General features: G+C 38.6%; 2 long non-coding RNA genes across 2 annotated transcripts in view; one reads left to right on the forward strand and one right to left on the reverse strand.

Moving 5' to 3' along the window:
- The window catches only part of LOC134484725 (uncharacterized), a 134,826-nt gene that overhangs the window by 82,924 nt on the left and 31,580 nt on the right, over positions 1–20,322 (forward strand). The window lies entirely within an intron of this gene.
- Positions 14,411–20,322, reverse strand: part of LOC134484726 (uncharacterized) — a 38,915-nt gene continuing 33,003 nt past the window's right edge. The window contains exon 3 of the long non-coding RNA XR_010062444.1: positions 14,411–14,576. This is a non-coding gene — a long non-coding RNA (uncharacterized LOC134484726). The remainder of the gene's footprint in view (positions 14,577–20,322) is intronic.

Genomic DNA, 20,322 nt, shown 5'->3' on the forward strand with positions numbered 1-20,322 from the left:
TTCATTCAAAGAAGGAATAAATCTTAACTACTTTCTCCAAGCTAGGGTGATTGTAGATATGTCTGTAAAAGGCAGGAGGCATTTGTAAAAGCTAATTTTTCCTTTGATGATAATGAAGTGTCCTCCCTTATGCTTTTTGATGACTTTTCGTTGAAAGTCAATTTTCTATGATATTAGAATGCCTATTCCAGCTTGCTTCTTCAGACAATTTGCATGGAAAATTGTTTTCCAGACTTTTACTAAAAGGTAGTGTCTTTCTCTGTCCGTGAAGTGTGTTTCGTTTAGAGCAATACCCTGGGTCCGAATTATGTATCCAATGATCATTCTGAGTATTTTCAGTAGCAAATTGAATCCATTAACGTTGAGAGATATTAAGGAATAGTGATGGTCCCTTTCTGTTATTTTCATAATTGAGGTTAGTTTATGTTTGTGTGCTTCTCTTCTCTTTGTTTTGTTGTAAAAAGATTAATTTCTTGCTTTATCTATCATTTTACTTGCCTCCTTGTTCTGGGGTTTTCTAGTTAGTGTCCTTTGTAGGACTGGATATGTAGAAAGATATTGTGTAAATTTGATTTTGTCATTGAATATCTTTGTTTCTCCATCTATGTTAATTGACAGTTTGGCTGGATACAGTAGCCTGAGATGGCGTTTTTGTTCTCTTAGTGTCTGTACAACATCTATCCAGGATCATCTGGCTTTCATGGTATCTGGTGAGAATTCTGGTGTAATTCTGATAGGTTTGCTTTTATATGTTACTTGACATTTTCCCTTACGGCTTTTAATATTTTTATTTCTTTTCCCCATTTGTTGTTTTGTCTATGAAGTAATGGGAGGATATCCTTTTCTGGTCCAATCTATTTGGAGTTTTGTAGGCTTTGTGTATGTTTATGGGCATCTCTTTCTTTAGATTTGAGAAGTTTTCTTCTATAATTTTGTTGAAGATATTACTGTCCCTTGATGTTGACAGTCTTCACTCTCTTCTATACCTGTTATCCTTAGGTTTGATCTTCTGATTGTGTCCTGGATTTACTGTATGTTTTGGGCTAGCTGCTTTTCCATTTTACATTATCTTTGACAGTTGTGTCAACGTTTTCTATGGAATCTTCTGCTCAATAGATTATGTCTTCTATCACTTTTATCCTGTTGTTGATTCTCACTTCTGTAACTCCTCGTCTCTTTCCTAGGTTTTCTATTTACAGGGTTTTCTTCCTTGTGCTTTCTTTATTTTTTCTATTTCCATTTTTAACTCCTGGTTGGTTTTGTTCATTTCCTTCTCCTGTTTTGTTGTTTTTCCAGTAGTACTTTAAGGTAGTTTTGAGTTCCCTCTTTCAGGGATTCTACTTGTTTACTTCTGTATTTTCTCTTGTTCTGTACTTTCTTAAGGGAGTTATTTATGACCTTCTTAACATCATCCATCGTCATTATAAAACGTGAATTTTAATCTAGTTCTTTCTTTTCTGGTATGTATAGATATCCAGTGTTTGCTTTGATCGGAGATTTGGGCTCTGATGAGCCCAAGTAGTCTTCATTTCTGTTGTTTGCATTACTATGATCGCCTCTAGCCTTCAGGTAGAATCTGAATTTAGCTTGTCTTCCTCTTTCAGACAGTGGCTGGACCATCCTGTAGGCTAAGGTGTCAGGACTGCTCTAGACCTGTTTTCCTGTTTTTTTTTTTTTTTCTCAGTTAATGGAAGAGAGTATTTTGCTCTCATGCATGCAGTTGCTCCTGTCCATTGGCTTTCATCTGTCTCTGTGGGCAGGACCCAGAAGGAATTTCCCATACTTCACCTAGGTACTTCTGTGATGGGAGGCCATACAGAAGGCACAAGGTGTTTTCCTCTTGAGTCAGGAATCTGGGCAGAGAATAGTCTCCTCTATTTTCCCAGGAGTGTCTGCTCCTCTGAAGGCCTAGTTCCCCCACCATCAGGATTTTTGTGCAGAGAGCACTTTGTCCTGTTCTGCTCAGATCCAGGCATAGTCTGGAACATGGTGCTCCTGCAGTTTTACTCCTCCTATATTCCTGTGTCCAGAGGCACTATGCTGTTTTGTCTTGGGCCAGAAATGTGGGTAATGGTGGGCAGAAGTGGCAGTCTCTGTTCCTTGTAGGCCCACTACTGCCAACATTCCTGGGTGGTTAGCTCTCCCACAGTGTCTAGGAGCAGGGAGATCTGGGATGGGATCAGCGAGGTTCAGGAGCCAGCTAGAAACTGGAAGTCCCTTGTACTAGAGGAGTTCTGCCTTTGCATGTCCGAGTCCACCAGTCAGGTCAGTTAGAGGAGAAAAGTTGGACTCACCTCTGGTCTTAGGCCTGAACTCGCTCATTGGACTGACTTTCAGCTTTCAATGAGGGCTGCAACTAGAAACGTCTTGCCCCTACTGCTCCTGGGTCCCTTTGCCCAGGAGGCCCAGATGGAGCTGGGTGTTTTTTTTTTCCTGAGTCAATAATATGAGCAGAGTTCTCAGGGTTTTTTGCCCCTCTGATGGTCTAAGACTTCCCCACACCACATGAGATTTGGGTGTTGAATACTGTTTGCACCAGTTCATATCCAGGTGCAGTTTGGACTGCAGGTCTCCTGCAGCTTGACTGCTCCTATATTCATGTGTCCAGAGGCACTATGCAGTTTCCTCTTGGACTAGGGCTGTGGATAAAGGTGGGCAGAAGTGGTAATCTCTCCTTCCCTTATTTTTCAGTATTGCCCACTCTTCTGGGTGATCAACTCACTATCCCACAGAGTTTCCAAAGGAGTTTCAAATGTTCATTCCCTATCCTACCTGTCTGCAGTCTTTCCAATTCTCTCCAAAGTGTGTTGAAAAAGACCCCTCTGGTCAAGGGGAGGTACAACAGGCCCCATCAGACAAAGAGGACTTCAAAAGTTATTCTCTTAAAGGTAATCTCAGTGATTTCTCATATTCCACAAATGGGTTAAGTCCTACCCACTCTCCACATGAGACTTTACTACCTTCTCCAGCTTTCAAAGCAGTGCAGAGAACTATGTCAACTCAGAAAGACATCAAAGACGTCCCCCATCTCCAACAATGTGCCTTATACAATCTGCTTCATGTAAATGCGTTTGAAACCTGATTCTGCTGACAAAGGGGATTTCAGAACTTCTCTATTAAACCAAGAGGACGTTCAAGAGTCCTCCACTCTTAAAAATGGGCTTAAATCATCACTTATGGTCCAAGGGGGACAAAATACATTCACAAATCCCCAAGTGAACCTCATAACACACATACCAGCCCAAGCAGAGACAAAATTTTCTACATGTACACCAATAGATCAAGGATCATTGCCAGTTTCAGAAGGTGATCTTGAGTGTTCCACACCCATGCAAGATGTGGTAGAAAATTGTGAGTCCACCCTTGGGACGCTTGTGCATTCTGCACATAAAAAATGTGATCTAGCACACTCACCATCTCCCCCAGTACTTCCAGTGTTCCTAAACAACAGAGAATTATTCAAATATCCTCTACCATTGAAAAGGATACTCCTGACTTGTCATCAGGCCCAAAAGAGACAAGTTTATCACAGCACACAGTCTATGAGCCATGGAGTCTCCATATTTATACAATGTACAGAGATGATAAAACATCAACTACCACCTCAGGGGACTCTAGGGCGTTCTGTCCTGAAAGGAGAGGCTAGAAAATTTTCCACATATACATCAGAGATGCTAGAATTTCCCAAAACTGAGCAGGATTCTGGGTAGTATTCTATCTCATAAAGAGACTGTGGGACAAGAAACATCTACAAAAGGAGTCCTACCCACAGCCTCATCTTTAGAAATGGCTAGTGGATATGACACATATACAAAAGATGTTCTAGGATATATTCCATCTGTATAGAAGGTTATGGATCCAACCATATGCAAACGAGGAGTAAGGGAACATGATATGCAAACTTCAGTGTTTGTACCATCCTCAACATCTCAGGAAAGGGATTTCTAGGATGCCCGTTTTGCAAAAGAATGCTTATGACCTCCGCAAACTTCACAGGAGGCTATAGCAACTTCCTTATCTCCTCAAGATCAGCCATCTTCCCCAACTGCAGAAGAAGCTACACACTCTTCCAAATATGCCAAAGGTTGCCCCTTCTTTATATCCACAAGTGGACCAAGAACATCTGCCAATTACAACAAATGCTCTGGATTTTACCTTATCTTCTGAAGGGGCTTTGGAACCTGTTTTGCCTATCAGGCAGGCAAGGGAACCTGACATTTCCATACTAAAGTCTTTTTCCAATTCTCAAGCAGAAGATATTTTTCCTGGAACTTCCACAATTCCACAACAATACCCAGAAACATCCTTATCTGCTCATGAGGCTCTCAGATCTCTCACATATGTCCATGATGCTCTAGGAGTTGTACATCTTCAGAGGAAGCTCTAATACCTTCCCCTGATTCTCATGTCACAGTCAGGATTTCTACATATATACATGGTACATTAAGACCTTCCTCTTCAGAGAAGGATGGCTAAGGACCTACTGCATCTGAACAGCATGCTTTACAACTATCCCCAGCTACCCACATGGATTTATTTCACAAATCCACTCAGGGGATATATAGTTGACATTCTCCCTCTACCAAAATGGACCACAGGCATCCAGTTTATAGAAACAAAATGTTAAGATTTGATCCTTCTGATGTAGTCTTGAGAAAATTCTCCTCTAAGAAAGACAGTTTCAAACTTACCCCTTCTCCCAAAAGGGATCTTGTGCCATCTTCACCTGCCAAAGAGACACCAAAAGCTACAATTACCTCACGAGAGTCTCCCACCTTCTCCATCTGTCCAAAGGTCTTTGGATTTTCCAAAAATGAAGAAGGTATTGTGGAAAGTTGCCAATCCTTACAGGGGCATGCTGGACATTCCATATTGTCCCAGATGCTCAAGTAACTCCTCCTTCTATCAAAAAGGCAGGTTCACCATCTGTCCTAGGGTTTCAGGGAATTTCTTCACCCCACTCTAGGGCTCCAGAAAGTGTTCTCCATGCTCAAAGTGATTTGTCATTGTGAAAATTAGACTTTAAAAACACCCTATTTTTGTTTTATATTTCCAAAGGTCTGAGGGATAGTCCACATCGGAAAAACATCATTTAGACCTTGTGCCATTAGCCAAAGTATATCAGAAAATTTCCATATCTTCCAAAGCATCTAAAAATCAATCTGGCTCTAGCACTCTTCCAGGCAAATATTTACCATCAGCAATACAAACCTCAGGACAATCGAAATCTAAAAAGGGGTATCTAGAAAATTTACCGTCTGACCAAAGCTATTTAGGAGGTTCAGCAACTTCTCCAAGAGGTCGGTGAATCTAGAGAACAAAAGAACTAAAGCCATCTTCCCAGGGTATTTTCCCAAGACCCACACATTTCTTCTTTTATTTTATGCCAAGACAGATGTCCAGCTTCCTTCTCCCCATCTCTAATCTCTTCATCCTATATGTGCTCCCTCTAAAATACCTCTTTACTCTGAATTAGAGGCCAATTATTAAACCATAGTTACGCAGAGGGAATATCTGAGAGGCAGTTGCTGTCAAACAACACTTGTGATGTCACAGAAGAAGCTAGGGCTCTCCAGGATACAAGAGATTTTTCATGGAGGGCCTAATGGTGAGGTCACTGAGAACTGCCATAGTCCGACTGCTGAACAGATTTCCTTATTTTGACCAGATTCAAGGGTGCCCTTTCCAGGATGTCTCCTGTGACACTGTGGAAAACTTGACGTACTCCATCACTCTAAAGCTAGAGACTTCTCTCTGCTTCATTACTGGTTAAATGCTCTGAATGGAGAAAGTTAATCAGGGGCTTGGCATGGGTAGAAAAGATCTAGGAACACGGAGATAAGGAGACTCTTCTGAAAATTAATGTTATTCCCAGGTCCAATTCTATGACATAAAGTGCAATTCCCTAGGTTTTCTCTGTTTCCCAGGTGCCAGTATTTTCCCTATAGACCTTTAATTGAGTGAATATTGTGCTAAATTTTCTGATTATACATTCATTCACATGGGACAATTTATATTTTCCTGCATGTGTACTAAAAAATTTCATTTTTCCAATTACATTTTTTTGCAATGAATATGGCTACAAACGGGGCCTAGCTATAGAGCGAATATAACAGTGTAAATATTGTGTACCTCCTTCAAATGATAAACTCCCAAAACCTCATTTTATCCATTAGGTAGCAGACATCAGTTAAGCAAAGGACAACATGGAGTACAGAATATGGTTCTGTGGTTCTATTAGATATCAGTTCTCTAATATCGACCTTCCTGTGGTCCCATGGCAAGACAGGTCCACAGGGTTTTGGATGTTTGACCATGATTCATTCTTCAGGCTAACCATCAGTTTTTGGGTGATGGGCGACAAGAAGAGTGGCTTGAGGTCCAGTGAAACCTCAACTTCAATAGGTTGTAAGAACACGAGGGAGTCTATTTGGCATTGTCATTTGTGGATCCTGGATTCTTGACCTAATTACGCAGAATCCATGTAAATATTTCATCAAATCTCATAATAGTAGGAGCCACCAAATAAATAAATATAAATATATATATATATATAGATAGATAGATAGATAGATAGATATAGATATAGATATAGATATAGATATAGATATAGATATAGATATAGATACATTGATTGATATATTGATAAACCAGTCACTAGATAGGATTGTTGAAGCTAAGAAGAGCATGCTGCCAGGAACTTGATATAGATCTTTCATGAGAGACACAACTAGAGCATGTCAAATACAGAAGTGAATGCTAGTGGCAAACAAGAGAACTCAAAATCGACCTCTTTTTTATGGATGTTGAGAAATGATTACTCGAGCTGAATGGGCTTTCAACCCCACAACAACAACAATTTCAACTAACCAGAGATTTCTGGTGCTAAACCAATATTCAGAGACTGTGTCTGGACAGACCTATGGTTCCAACTGCATAGGTAGCAGAGGATGGACTTGTTGGGCCCCAATGGAAGGAGAAGCCCTTGGTCCTCCCTAGGTTTGCCTCCCAGTTCAAGGGAATGTCGTGGTGCAGTAAGGGGAGCTATAGAATAAGGTTAGTGGGACTGTTTAGGGATCTCATGGACAGGAAACTGGAAAAGGAAATAATATTTAAAATGTAAATATAAAAATATCCAATTAGAAAAAGCAATAAAAATTGCTAAAAAATAAAAAAGAGAGAAAAAAAGAAAAGTTAACTGCCAGCTAATCGCACCTATTCACACAGAAATCTAAAGGGTAACTGTCAGGGAATGGTAGTCAGAGTAGTACTTGTGGAAAGACTGAGATGATGAAGTCTCAAATAGATGCTCTGCCCTCTCCCAGATGTCAGGGACTGACACAAACTGCACTGTAGGAATACAAAGCAAGGAGGGGTTTACTCCAAGCTGAGGACACAGTACTTTTCTTTTCCTTCTTCCTTGGGACCTTTCCCTTCAGTTAAAAATATAAAAGCCATGAGCTCTCAGGAAACAACTGGGCCCTTTCCAACACCTGGCTTTTGGAATAACAAAATTAATGATACAAACTCTCTGACTACAAGGAACCATAACAAGCAAGGAAGTCCAGATGCTTCTGAGAGACCCTCAGCTCCTGATTCCCATATGTTGAAGGCTCAGATAAAGGCTATCTCTTCAGCAAACCCACTCAACCCCTAACCAGGTCTCACTGAGCTTTCCAATGGACCAAGTATTTCTTTCTTTTTTATACAAATAGAGAAGGCCAGCTTATTTCGCCCCAACACTCTTCTCTTTACCCTCTTTCTTCTCATTCCCAAATGGCTGTTTACTCTAAATTAGAGACAATTAGTAAACCTTAGAGGTACTGAAGGATTATCTGAAAGGAAGTTGCAGTCAGAAAAACACTTGTGACATCACAGAAGAAGCTAGGACTCTCCAGGATACAAGAGATTTTTCAGGATGGGCCTAATGATGATGTCACTGAGAGCTGCTATGGCCTACCTGATAAACAGCTTTCCCTACATTGACCAGATTCAAGAGTGCCTTTTCCAGGAGTGTCTCTTGTGACACAGTGGAAGCCTTTATGTACTCCATCTCTCTAAAGCTAGAGTCATCTCTTTGCTTCATTAGTTGCTAGATGTTCTGAATGGAGAAAGTTAGTCAGGATCTTGGCATGGGTTGAAAAGGTTTAGGAACATGGATTGTAGGAGATTCTTCTGGATAATTATATTCCCAGGTTCATTCTTGTCACATACACTTCAATTTCCTATGTTTTCGCTGTTTTTCAAAGACAAGTATTTTTCTTACAGATCTTCAATTGATGAAATATTGTATTAATTTTTTTCCTACATTCCTTGAGAGGGGATATTATATATATATATATATATATATATATATATATATATATATATATATATATATATATATTCCTGAATATGTATTAAAAATTGTTTTCCAATTCAATTTTTTGCAATGATTTTGGCAAATAATGGGACCGGGTACACAGTGAGTATGACAGTGTAAATTTTGTGTACGTACGTCAAATAATAAACTCCCAAATCCTTATTTTTTTCAAAAATTTTCAGACATCAGTAAAGCAGAGGACCACATTGAGTATCGAATTTTTTTTCTCTAGATTTTTGATATCAGTAGTACAGTATCACCTTCCAGTGTCCCAGGGACAGATTTCAGGGTTTTGGATGCTTTACCATGATTCTTTCTTCAGGCCAAACAAAAGATTCAGGAGAATGGGCAGGGAGAGGAATTACTGAAGTCCAGGGAACCCTGAACTTCAGTAGGTTCATAAGAACAGGAGGGAGTCTATTTGGCATTTTAATTTGAAGATTCTACATTCTTGACCTAGTTGCACAGAATCCATGTTTAAATTCCACCTTACTTCATCACTGCAGGAACCATCAACGTGTGTGTGTGTGTGTGTGTGTGTGTGTGTGTGTGTGTGTGTGTGTGTATGCCACCAAAAATAGATAAGATTGATGAAGCTAAGAAGTTCATTCTGCCAGGAACCAGATATATATCTTTCCTTAGAGACATGCACATTAAATGCGAAAGTGGGTGCTAGTGGCAAACCAGTGAACTTAAAATGGATGTCTTGTTGGTAGATTTTGAGAAAGTATTACAAGAGGTGAAGGGGCTTTAACCGCATATGAACAACAATGCAAATAAGTCAGTGCTCTCTGGTACTAAACCAATATTCAATGTAGGTACACAGACAAAACTATGGCTGGTTATGTCCTTCTTAAGCATCAATGGAAGGACAACCCATTTGTTCTCCCTGTGTTAGACTCACAGTTCAATGGAACATAAAGGGACAGTAAGTGGCATAATAGAACAAGAGCAGGAGTCTGGTTAAGGATCTTATGGGGAGGAAATTGGAAAAGGAAATAACATTTGAATATAAATATAGAAATATCCAATTAATAATAAGGAATAAAGTATGGTAAAAATAAAAAAAATGAAAGAAATTAAAGAGCAAGACCAACTATTCACACCTATTGACTCAGAAGTCTAAAAAGTAAGAGTAATACTAGTGAAAAGATGGAGACGATGAAGTGTCAACTAGGATCACTTCTCTATCAAAGAGAAAAGGGTCAGACACAAACTTCACTAAATGAATCCAAATCATGGAACTTACTCTGAGCTGCGGACAAAAGACCTGTCTTTCCTTTTTCCTTAGAAACTTTTTCTTCTGTGAAAAAAAATAATAAGAGTCAGGAGCTTTCAGGTAAACAACTATGCCCTTTCTAACTCTTGGATTTTGTAAGAAATTAATGATATAAGCTCTCTGAAGTCCAGGACCCATAACAAGCAGGGAAATCCAGATGCTTCTGAGAGGCTCCCAACTCCTGATACCCATATGTAGAAGGGTCAGATCAAGGCTATCTCTTCAGAGAATTCATTCAAAACCAACGCAGGACTCACCAAGCTTTCCCATAGCTAATGTATATCTTCCATTTTTTTTTTATACAAAGACAGAAGGTCAGCTTCCTTTCCGCCCATCTCTGATATCTTCTTCCTCTTTGTTCTCCCTCCCAAATGGCTGTTTACTCTGAATTAGGAGCCAATTAGTAAACCCTAGAGGTATTGAAGGAATATCTGCGATTCAATTGCAGTCAGAAAAACACTCGTGATGTCACCGAAGAAGCTAGGTAAATGCAGGATACAAGAGATTTTTCAAGGAGGGCCTAATGATGTTGTCACTGAGAGCTGCCATGGCCTACCTACTGAAATCCTTTATTTACATTGAGCAGATTCGAGGGTGCACTTCACAGGAGACTCTTCTGTGACACAGTAGAAACCTTTACATACTACATCTCTCTAAAGCTAGAGAATTCTCTTTGCTTCATTATTGGTTACATGCTCTGAATGGACAAAGTTAGTCAGGGTCTTGGTATGGGTAGAAAAGGTTTAGGAACATGGAGTGGAGGAGATTCTTCTGGATAATAATTTTATTCCCATGTCCATTCCTGTGACGTACAGTTCAATTCCTAGTTTTTCTCTGTTTCCCAAGGACACATATTTTCCATCAAGACCTTTAATTGAATGAATATTGTATTACATTTTTTTATTGTACATTCCTTGATAGGGGACTTTTAATATTCCTGAATATGTAATCAATACTTATGTTTTCCTTTTCAATTTTTTTGCAATGATTTTGGCGACAAAGATGGCACAGCTATAGAATGAATATAACAGTGTAAATACTCTGTACCTTTTTCAAATGATAAACTCCCAAATCCTTATTTGCCAAAAAAATTACGAGACATCAGTAAAGCAAAGGACAACATGGACAATAGAATGAGGTTCTGTAGTCCTATTAGATGTCAGTTCTCTAATAACTACCATGCTGTTTTCCCAGTGACACTCTGGGGGGTTTTAGATATTTTATCATGCTTCTTTCTTCAGACAAAACATGAGATTCATTTGGATGGGAAGGGAGAGGAATGGCTTCAGGTCCAGGGACACCTCAACATTACTAATTTCATAAGAAAAGGAGAGATTCTATTTGACATTGTCATTTGTGGATTCTTTATAATTGAGCTTGCTACAAAGAATCAATGTAAATATCATACCTAATCTCATGTGTGTAGGAGCCACCAAATATATATGTAAATATATGAATATTATCCATTATATTATGATATATATATATATATATATATATATATATATGTGTGTGTGTGTGTGTGTGTGTGTGTGTGTGTGTGTGTGTGTGTGTGTCCAGCCACCAAAACTAGATAAGACTGTTGAATCTTAGAAGGCATGCTACCAGGAACAGGATGCAGATGTTTCCTGAGAGACACAGCTCAAGGACATCCAATTCAGAAGTGAAAGCTCGTGTCAAACCAGTGAACTGAGAACGGACCTCTTGTTGTTAGATTTTGAGAAACGATTACAAGAGCTGAAAGGGCGTCAACACCATAAGAACAAGAATGCCAAAAAAACAGAAATTTCATTTTCAACCAATATTAAAAGAATGTATATGGACCGACCTAGTGCTCCAACTGTGGAGGAGTATGGCCTTTTTGGTCACCAAAGGAAGGAGAACTCCTTTGGTTTAATGCCTAGGTTTAACTCCCAGTTCATGGGAATATCAAGGGGCAGTAAGGGTGGTTATAGAGGAATTGGAGGGGACCGCTTATAGATCTTATGGACAGGAAACTGGAAAAGGACATAACATTTGTAATGAAAATATAGAAATATCCTATTAAAGAAGCAAATAACTTGTTAATTTAGAGAAAATGATAGAAGTTATAAAAAAGAGAACTGCCTGCTAATCATCCTTATTGACTCAGAAACATAAAGAGTCATGGACAATGCATGGTAGTCAGAGTAATACTAGTTGAAAGATTGAGATGATGAAGTCTCAACTAGAAGCACTTCTCTCTCCAAGATGTCAGTGTCAGAAACAATGTGCACACTAATTTCTTCATCCCTCACATAACTGTAGCCTTTTATTTTTGATGTTGAAAAATAAATCGAGGCTTGGATTTGAGAAGCATCATTGATCATAGTATTCTGCTAATGCAGTTTATCCAAGATTCTTAAATACACAACTGCCATAAAATCCCAGAACACACAATTTACTTATTACAAAGCAAAATTAGCACTTCAAAGAGTATTTCAAGACTGTGCCATTTTGGTAACTAGAACTGCTAGGTACTAAGTGGGAGTATTTATTTAATTTAGTGTTTAAAAGTATTCTTCTTTTATGTGTGTGTTTGCCCGAATGTATGTAAGTTTACCTTGTGTGTACCTAGTCCCTTCAGAAGTGAGGAGAAGAAAATGAGTCCCAGGCATTGTAATTGCAGATGGCTGTGAGCTGTCATGGGGTACTGGGAACTGAGCAAGTTCCTCTCCAAGATCAACAGGTTTCCTTAGGTACTGAGCCATTCCTCCAATCCTATTTAAACTTTAAACAAGTGTATTCATTAAACTAGAAGGTTAACAAAAACTTACAATCAGTCCCCTTGTACTGCTCTCTTTTTGCACTCCCTATAGACAAACATTTGTAATTATCCATCCCATTTACCTCCATAATTGTAAATGTTTTGATTAGTCAGTTTTAAACATTAGCAATGAGCTGACAATTAGCTTTTAAATAAAAAAAATATGCCAGCAAAAATCAGCAAAAGGTTTCCATAGGGCATCTCCTCAGTCTTCATTCTGAAATCTTCAGATTTGTTCCTACCCCCTGCCCTAACTCCTCTTCTTGCCACACAGTGTATCCTCTTCTATTTTCATGTCACATGTGGTGATCACTACCATCCCCTCCTGCCTTAATAGCTCTTTTTAACCCTTTCATGGTCCCCTTTCTAGTTTCATTTCACACACACCCAACCTAGGTTCCTCATTGAGAGGAGGCAGGCAGAATTTGTATGACACTGTAACAGGATTTCAGAATGAAGGTAAACTGGACTGCACAATGGCTTCTTCACTTTTTTCTTATAAATTTACGATTATATTTCAAGAAAGTATAACTTTATTTTCTAGAGCATTAAAATATAAAATAATAAGGGTTTGGGGATTTAGGTATGCGGTAGAGTGCTTGCCTACCAAGTGAAAGTCCCTGGGTTCAGTCCTCAGCTCCAAAAAATAAGAAAAAAGAAAAAGAAAACAAAATATATAATAATAAAGAAACTGACTGACAGAATCTATTTGCCAATATCACTGTATGGAATTCTACAAATGAGAAGTGTATGACAGGAAACAAACTAGCATTGATACAGAGCCACTGAACTTACACAGTGAGCACAGGAAACAAATGTGTCCAAGTGTTTACTAAACACAACAACAGTCATAAAAAACCCATGTGTGGTGATAATGAAGCAGCTTTACCTGTCCCTGCTTTCTTTCTTTCTTTAAAACGGTACTAGGGACTGAAATCTGCATCCTGTGACTGCTTGTGCCTGCATGCAGACACCTGGCCCTGCCCCTTATTTCCCTTTAGTTGAGAATTATAAAAAAGTATGTTCAATGCTCAGTGATGTTTCCTAAATTCTCATGTGAGGATGACTGCTTCCCTGCAAGGGCTCACCCGAGGCCCTGATGCACACAGCATTTGCTTACGTATGCTGCTCCAGTCTTCACAGGCAACTTTCTCTGCCCAGGACCCCACAATCACATTCTTTTCAAAACACAAATTTGACATAATGGTGACATTTTGATATAGGTCAATACATTAACTCAGGCTTAGAAAGATGGTTCAGCAGTTAAAAACACTCTCAAGATGTCCTGAGATCAAATCCCAGCAACCACATGGTGGCTCACAACCATCTGTTATGGAATCTGATGCCCTCTTCTGGTGTGTCTGAAGACAGCTACAGGGTAGTCATATGCATGAAATAATATATAAAACCTTAAAAATTGTTAACTCAATCTCTATGCTATCCACAGCAGAACATTAGGCCAATAAAATTATCAAGAGTTAATGAAGTCTAACACTCTTACTTTGATAATCTTCTGCAGACTTCGCTGTCTGAATGGCCTAGTTGGTGTACAGCTGCGATTGGATAAGGACAGCTAGATTCCCAGTTCATGGCTCAATGTTTTCAATATCTAATCACATTTACCTTTACTAAATCATCTGTGTAAGGATTCTTGTTCTTTTAATTTAAAATTCAGCATCTCTTAGCCCTGTAACTCTAATATGCCAGTAAAACCATAAATAATATAATATAATATAAAATATATTATATACAATATAGGACATATATATTTTTTCTCCCACTTTGATTGGGTTGGCACTCAATTCTAACAAATGTCCCACTGGCTCTACTACACAAAAAAGAAACAGATACGGTGTTTTGTGGACTATATTGGTATCTGGGATAATTGTTTTGTAATCATATTAGTTAACTAGACCTGTGTCAGTACTGCTGTATGACCTATCTAAAGATATATCTAAGATAAGTGTAAATGTTCCACACATGCTTTTTGGGGGTATAAAATTTCTTGACAGAGGAAATTGTTATCTCCTGCATTCTTATCAAAGAAACCCCAGTCCATCTTGAGATCCCAGATGAGGATATAGCAGGAGCTGATGATGCAAAGGATGACCACAGGTAAAAGAACACCATGGTGTCAGAGTGACTTTGTTCTGGAGAAACAGGAGAGAAGAGGAAAAGGAAAGAAAAGGTTACTAGATTGAATTACAGTTCCTTAGTGAAGGTAGATTCTTCATAACACCATAAAGAAATCAAACTGTTAAAACAAACATCCTTAAAAGAATCATTGTCAAACAATGGTTAATAACAAATATGACTTCTCTGATGTGCCTCAACAATCATTGAGCTACCCGTATACAAAATTATACAAATGTTTACTAGGGGTCTGTAGCATTTCAGTGTACTCTTTTGATGTCTAAACATGAAATTTAAACTTCTACCACTAGGTGACAGCTTAGGGTAAAAGATGGGGAGAAAAACAGTGCAGAAACCACAGGAAGAGCCTGCACCACTTTCTCTCCAAGAGCATCTGGGGTGTTTTTAACTTTAGAGTATCCTTCACACACTGGATCATCAATGCTTACCCTTCAGGAGCACAGAGGACTCCAGAGAAAATGCTGAGAACACAACAGAGGTTATGATGAGTCACTTACTTGCCCTTTATGTTTATGGAGCTGAGCTTCCCGCAAGCTACAGAGATACATGACATTCCCTCCACGCCTCCCCCAACTGAGGCATCACCCATTCAAAGGCTAATCTGTCTTTATGCTGGAAACTTTTGGCTTTATTCTGAGAACACAATAAAGCACATCAAATTCAAATCAGAATAAAAACAATTTGTAAACATAGTCATACATTTTAAACTTTTTGGTTTTGAGTGCCATTTGCTTTCGGAAATCCTCCTCTGGTTATTTCATTTGTCCCCTTGATGTTCTCCAGTTTCAAGATATGGCTAGATAACCGATAAACTGGTTCTGAATTAGGTTTTAGGTATGAAAGTGTGTTATATTTAAAAAAATTGTTGTTTATATCTAGGGTTTATAAAACATAAGACAACACACAAGATAGTTTGTAACCGCTTGAAATAACATTGGAAAAGACATAGGTTTTGATTTCTGAATGCCTTTTTGAACCTTAGGGTCATTATTTTATTCAAATAAATGCTCAGACATTTACTGACACAAGAATTGCACAGTCAGAAAGAGCTGATACCTTGCAGGCCTAGAACAACTGGAGTCAGTATGTCTTATCTCATAAGATACATAACTGTTTGCTGACACAGTCATTATTAAACGGTAAGGCATATAAACTTACAGCTAGGTATATATTAAAATAATAGACACTCAAATGTATCACTTCTTCCTGGTGTAAACTCTTTTTCTCTACCCTTCGCAGGTTGCATATATTCTATCTGGATGATAGAAACACTGTGCATTGTTGGTCTACTGTACATCTTCTTTCAACTCCACATGCAACAGTAAGTGGCATAAAACTGGGTCTGATGGGAAAATTTATATCATGGAAATCAAGAAACACTATAACAGAGTGTTCCCAATCTGTACTCCCACCTCAGAGCTGGTTTATTAAATAAATATACACCAGCATATGACTTACTTAGCTTCCTTTAGACAGTTAGTATGAGGTAAAGGCAAGTGATCCTAATTGGATCTATCAAAAAAAGAAGAAAATAGAGGAAGAGAAGTAAGAAGAAAAAAGGATGAAGAGGAGGAGGAAGAAAAGAAAGAACAGAACAGAACAGAAAGGCTCTGTTTTGATAGGAAACAATCTCCAGGTTTAATTCACTGTGGTTATTTGAATAGGTTTGGCCAAACAGACTGAAGGCTGGGTCCAAAGAGAGTGGCATTATTAAGAGGTGTGGCCTTGTAGGAAGAGACAGCTTTTAGTTCTAATATGTTCATGCTAGGCCCAATGTAATATACAGTTTCCTTATGTTCCCTTTGGATCAAGATGTAGAACTCTAAGTTCCTTCTCAGCATCAGTCTGCCTGTTCTTTGTCATGCTTCACACCATGAAAATGGATTAAACTTCTGAAACTTGTAAGACAGCTATAATTAAATGTTTTCCTTTATAAGAATTGCTGTGATGATATTGTCTATTCACAGCAATAAAGTAGTGAGAAAGTCATAAGAATTTTCTTCATAAGCATATTGTTCTAAATATTTATATTAGAACACTGAATTTGAATTCTACGTATCTAACAAAAAACTTGTTATCTAGTTATATTTGGATTTCTTCATAGGTCAGCTAAGTAGTAGGACTTATCAGCTTCACGGGTAATTAAAACACACTTACAACTTATCTACCAATGTTTACAAAAATAAAGCAAATTCATGAATGGAATGAAATCCAGTCTTCAATATTTAAAAAAATAAGATGAACAGAGAGATTAAAAGACAAGATATTTGATGATAAATTAGCAACATTCAAAATGAAATGTTTATGATAAGCCATGTAATCTACAAATTTTATTTCATTTTAATAATAGTAATAATAATAATATTAATAATAATAATAATAGTAATAGTACTAAATTAACTAGCTTGCTAGTAAGTGAGGACTTGCACATAATAAAAGACATATATCCAGTAAGTCATATGCTGGTGTTTGTCAAGTGAGCATAAGTAGTATCAAGTCTTATTACTTTATTAGTTAGTGAAGAAATAAATATAAATTAATGTCAGAGGAAAGTATTAATACTGAAACAAAAGAGAGTATACTAATCTCCCTGCATTTCTACATTTTTGGCTTGTCTTTATAATACAATTGTTAAGATGGTGTGAGCAGCTTCCTATTTCTAAGCCCATTTATTCTATGAAACTTGTAGGAGAAACACATTTAGTTGTACTGGCTTTTAAATATCTTCACAGACTATTCCAGAGTAGGTTATATTTTACGTCAGATATCAATGATGCACCCATGCTACATTTGGGTCTCATTTTTTTATCTTCCCTATTTCCCTAATAAAGAATATTCCTCCTTTAAGTCCTCCTCCTTCTTTGGTATTGAGAGGATGTCCTGGAAGGATGCTACCACAACTTTAGTCCAGCAATTACACCGTAATCTCTCTTGGCTTACCCTGCTAGTCCACTTTAGTAATAATAAGGATCACAGAAAATCAAGTCATTGCTATTCTGCCAGAGGAGTCTCTCTCTTACTCATCTGCCATATTTGAAGCAGAATATATGGAACAAATTTATAGAACTGACATCTATTGAATTTAAAATAAAAATAAATTTCATAACAGTTGCTGAGCAACAGCCATGATAGGAATGAAAGTGAAATAAGAAGGGAGAGGAGTGAAAGGTAGGAAACCAGAGCACCAAACAGCAACCCATCTCTTTTTGAAAGGTGCTTAATGGGGCAGCATGTGAAGGGTGTCTATCCTCTCAAAAGTCTCCTACTCTGATAATTAACACTTTGAAAACAAATTTAGATAAAAAGTTAAATGGGGCATACATTGTTTTCAAAGTCCAAACTTTGGAGTAAGCTGAATTATGCCTGAAGTTTGCGCGTATGAAAATTTGCATTTATTCCTATAATCCCCCAGATCAAACTACTGATTTTTGAGATTACTACTGTTCTCTGAGAAATTAATAGACAGAAAATCTGCAACATATAATAATGTAAAAGTTGTATGACTTCTGAAGAAACTATAGCCTGTATTCTGACTAATTATATGTTGAATGACATCCTCACAGTGACAGGCAGCAGCAGTGGGCACAGATCCAGCAGTCATGAGTTCATGACTCTCAGCAACTGGTTCTCCCCAGTGCAAAAGCTCTGATATGTTGTCGGCTACATGCATGAAATCCACTTAGACTGACCATATTCTCAATGCTCATTAATTACAGGACACAACTTTCTCATCCGTCAGAAGTATGGGTGCCTAGTCACTGGACATCAGTGAGTTTTAGTGCACATATGATTCCACATGGTACTCCTTAGATGATGACCACCTTCATCTTTGAGTGTGAAAAGCAGCCATTCTCATTTTCATTCACAGTTAAAGATACGACAATCCGAGAGACGGGAGGTACAAAAATAACTGGTTTTGATCTGAGTTGGAAGCCAGACTCTATCACTTCCCAAGCTTATGGTTACAGGAGACTTGTACTCTTACATAATTGGATGTAGAATGTGGCTAACTAGTCCTAAGAATAAAAGAGGAAAAATGAAATAGCAATTCTATTCTGAAAATTTGTACCTCAGAGCATGCTTCCCTGATCCCCTCTCACATTTAAAGTGAAAAGGAAGTCCTAGAAGTATGGAGTACGATTAAAACTATTTCTAAGATAATGCAGGGAAATTGTTTTAAACCATACATAGAGGTTAAGGGAGCAGCTCTGTGGTAGAGCAACACTCTGCAAGTGTGAGACCTGGACTTGACATTCACATCAAAAAGAAAAAAAAAAAAAACCCAGCTGGCGGGGATGTGAGCAATGGGAACATTACTCCATTGCTGGTGGGAGTGACATTTGGAGATTTCTCAGAAAACTGGGAATAGTACTAACCCAAGACATAGCTATACCAGTCCTGAGCATATACCCAAAAGATGCTCCACCATCCCACAAACACTTCCTCAATTTTATTCACGATAGTCAGGAATTGAAAACAACCTAGATGACCCTCAGCTGAGGAATGGATACAGAAGACTTGGTACATCTACAGAATGGACTACTATCCAACTATTAAAAAAAATACATCATGAATTTTGCAGACAAGTGGATGGAGAATATCATCCTGAGTGATGTAACCCAATCCCAAAAGGACATGCCTGGTATGTATTCACTAATAAATGATATTAGCCAGAAAACACAGGATACTCATGTTACATTCCACAGACCCAATGAAGCTAAACAGGAAGGAAGGCACAATTGTGAACACTTCAAACTCACATAGAAGGGGAATAAAAATGTCATTAGAGTCAGATGGAGGGAGGGAACTGGGTGGAAGAGGGGATGAGAAGGGGAATGGGGGGAATTCATTAACAGGTGTGGGGAGGAAAAGGAGGGATGGCCAAATGGACATGAGAATGAGTGTAAATCTGCAACTGACAGGGGTAGGGGTGGGCAACTCCAAGATGAGACAGACCTGGGATAAGGGAGTTGACCAAGGTCAATGGGAGCATCCTTAGCTGTGACTCACAGCACTGGGGATATGGTACCCAAAGATGACACTTCCTGTAGCCAAGGCAGAAACCTTGATGAAACAAGAGAGACACCATCCCATCCATGAAACTTGACCCAAAATCTATCCTGTCGTCAAGAAATGCAGGGACAGGGGATGGATCAAAGACTTAGAGAATGGCCAACCAATAACTGGCCCAACTATAGATGCATCACATGGGCAAACACTAATCCCTAACAGCATTAATGAGTCTCTGTTATGCTTACATACAGGAGTCTAGCATGGCTGTTCCCTGAGAGTCTCCACCGAGCAGCTGACTCAGACAGATGTAGGTAACCAAAGGAAAAGAGTTGTCAGAACTTGAGGACTCTTATGTAAGAATTAGAAGGAAGGATTTTGGGACCAGGAGGGGAGTGGAACACCATACAAAGACCAACAGAAGCAACTCATCTGGATCTTTTAGGCTCTCAGAGACTGAATCACCAATGAAAGAACATACCCAGGTTAGACCTAGGCCTCCCTGCACAGAAGCAGCCTGGACTTCATGTCGGTCCTGAACATCTTGCGGTGGGTGTTCCCAAAAGCTGTTGCCTGCATGTAGGATATGTTCTAACTGGGCTGGCATGTCAGGTTTCAGGAGCAGTGGATATGCCTAGTCTTTTAGAGACTTGATGTGTAAGGGTTGGGGGATATCCAGGAAGAACCCTACCTAGTCAGAGGAGAAGGGATTGGGGAATGCGGAGAAGGAAT

This window comes from Rattus norvegicus (genome assembly GCF_036323735.1).
Source record: "Rattus norvegicus strain BN/NHsdMcwi chromosome Y unlocalized genomic scaffold, GRCr8 chrY_unlocalized_38, whole genome shotgun sequence".
Lineage (NCBI taxonomy): Eukaryota > Metazoa > Chordata > Mammalia > Rodentia > Muridae > Rattus > Rattus norvegicus.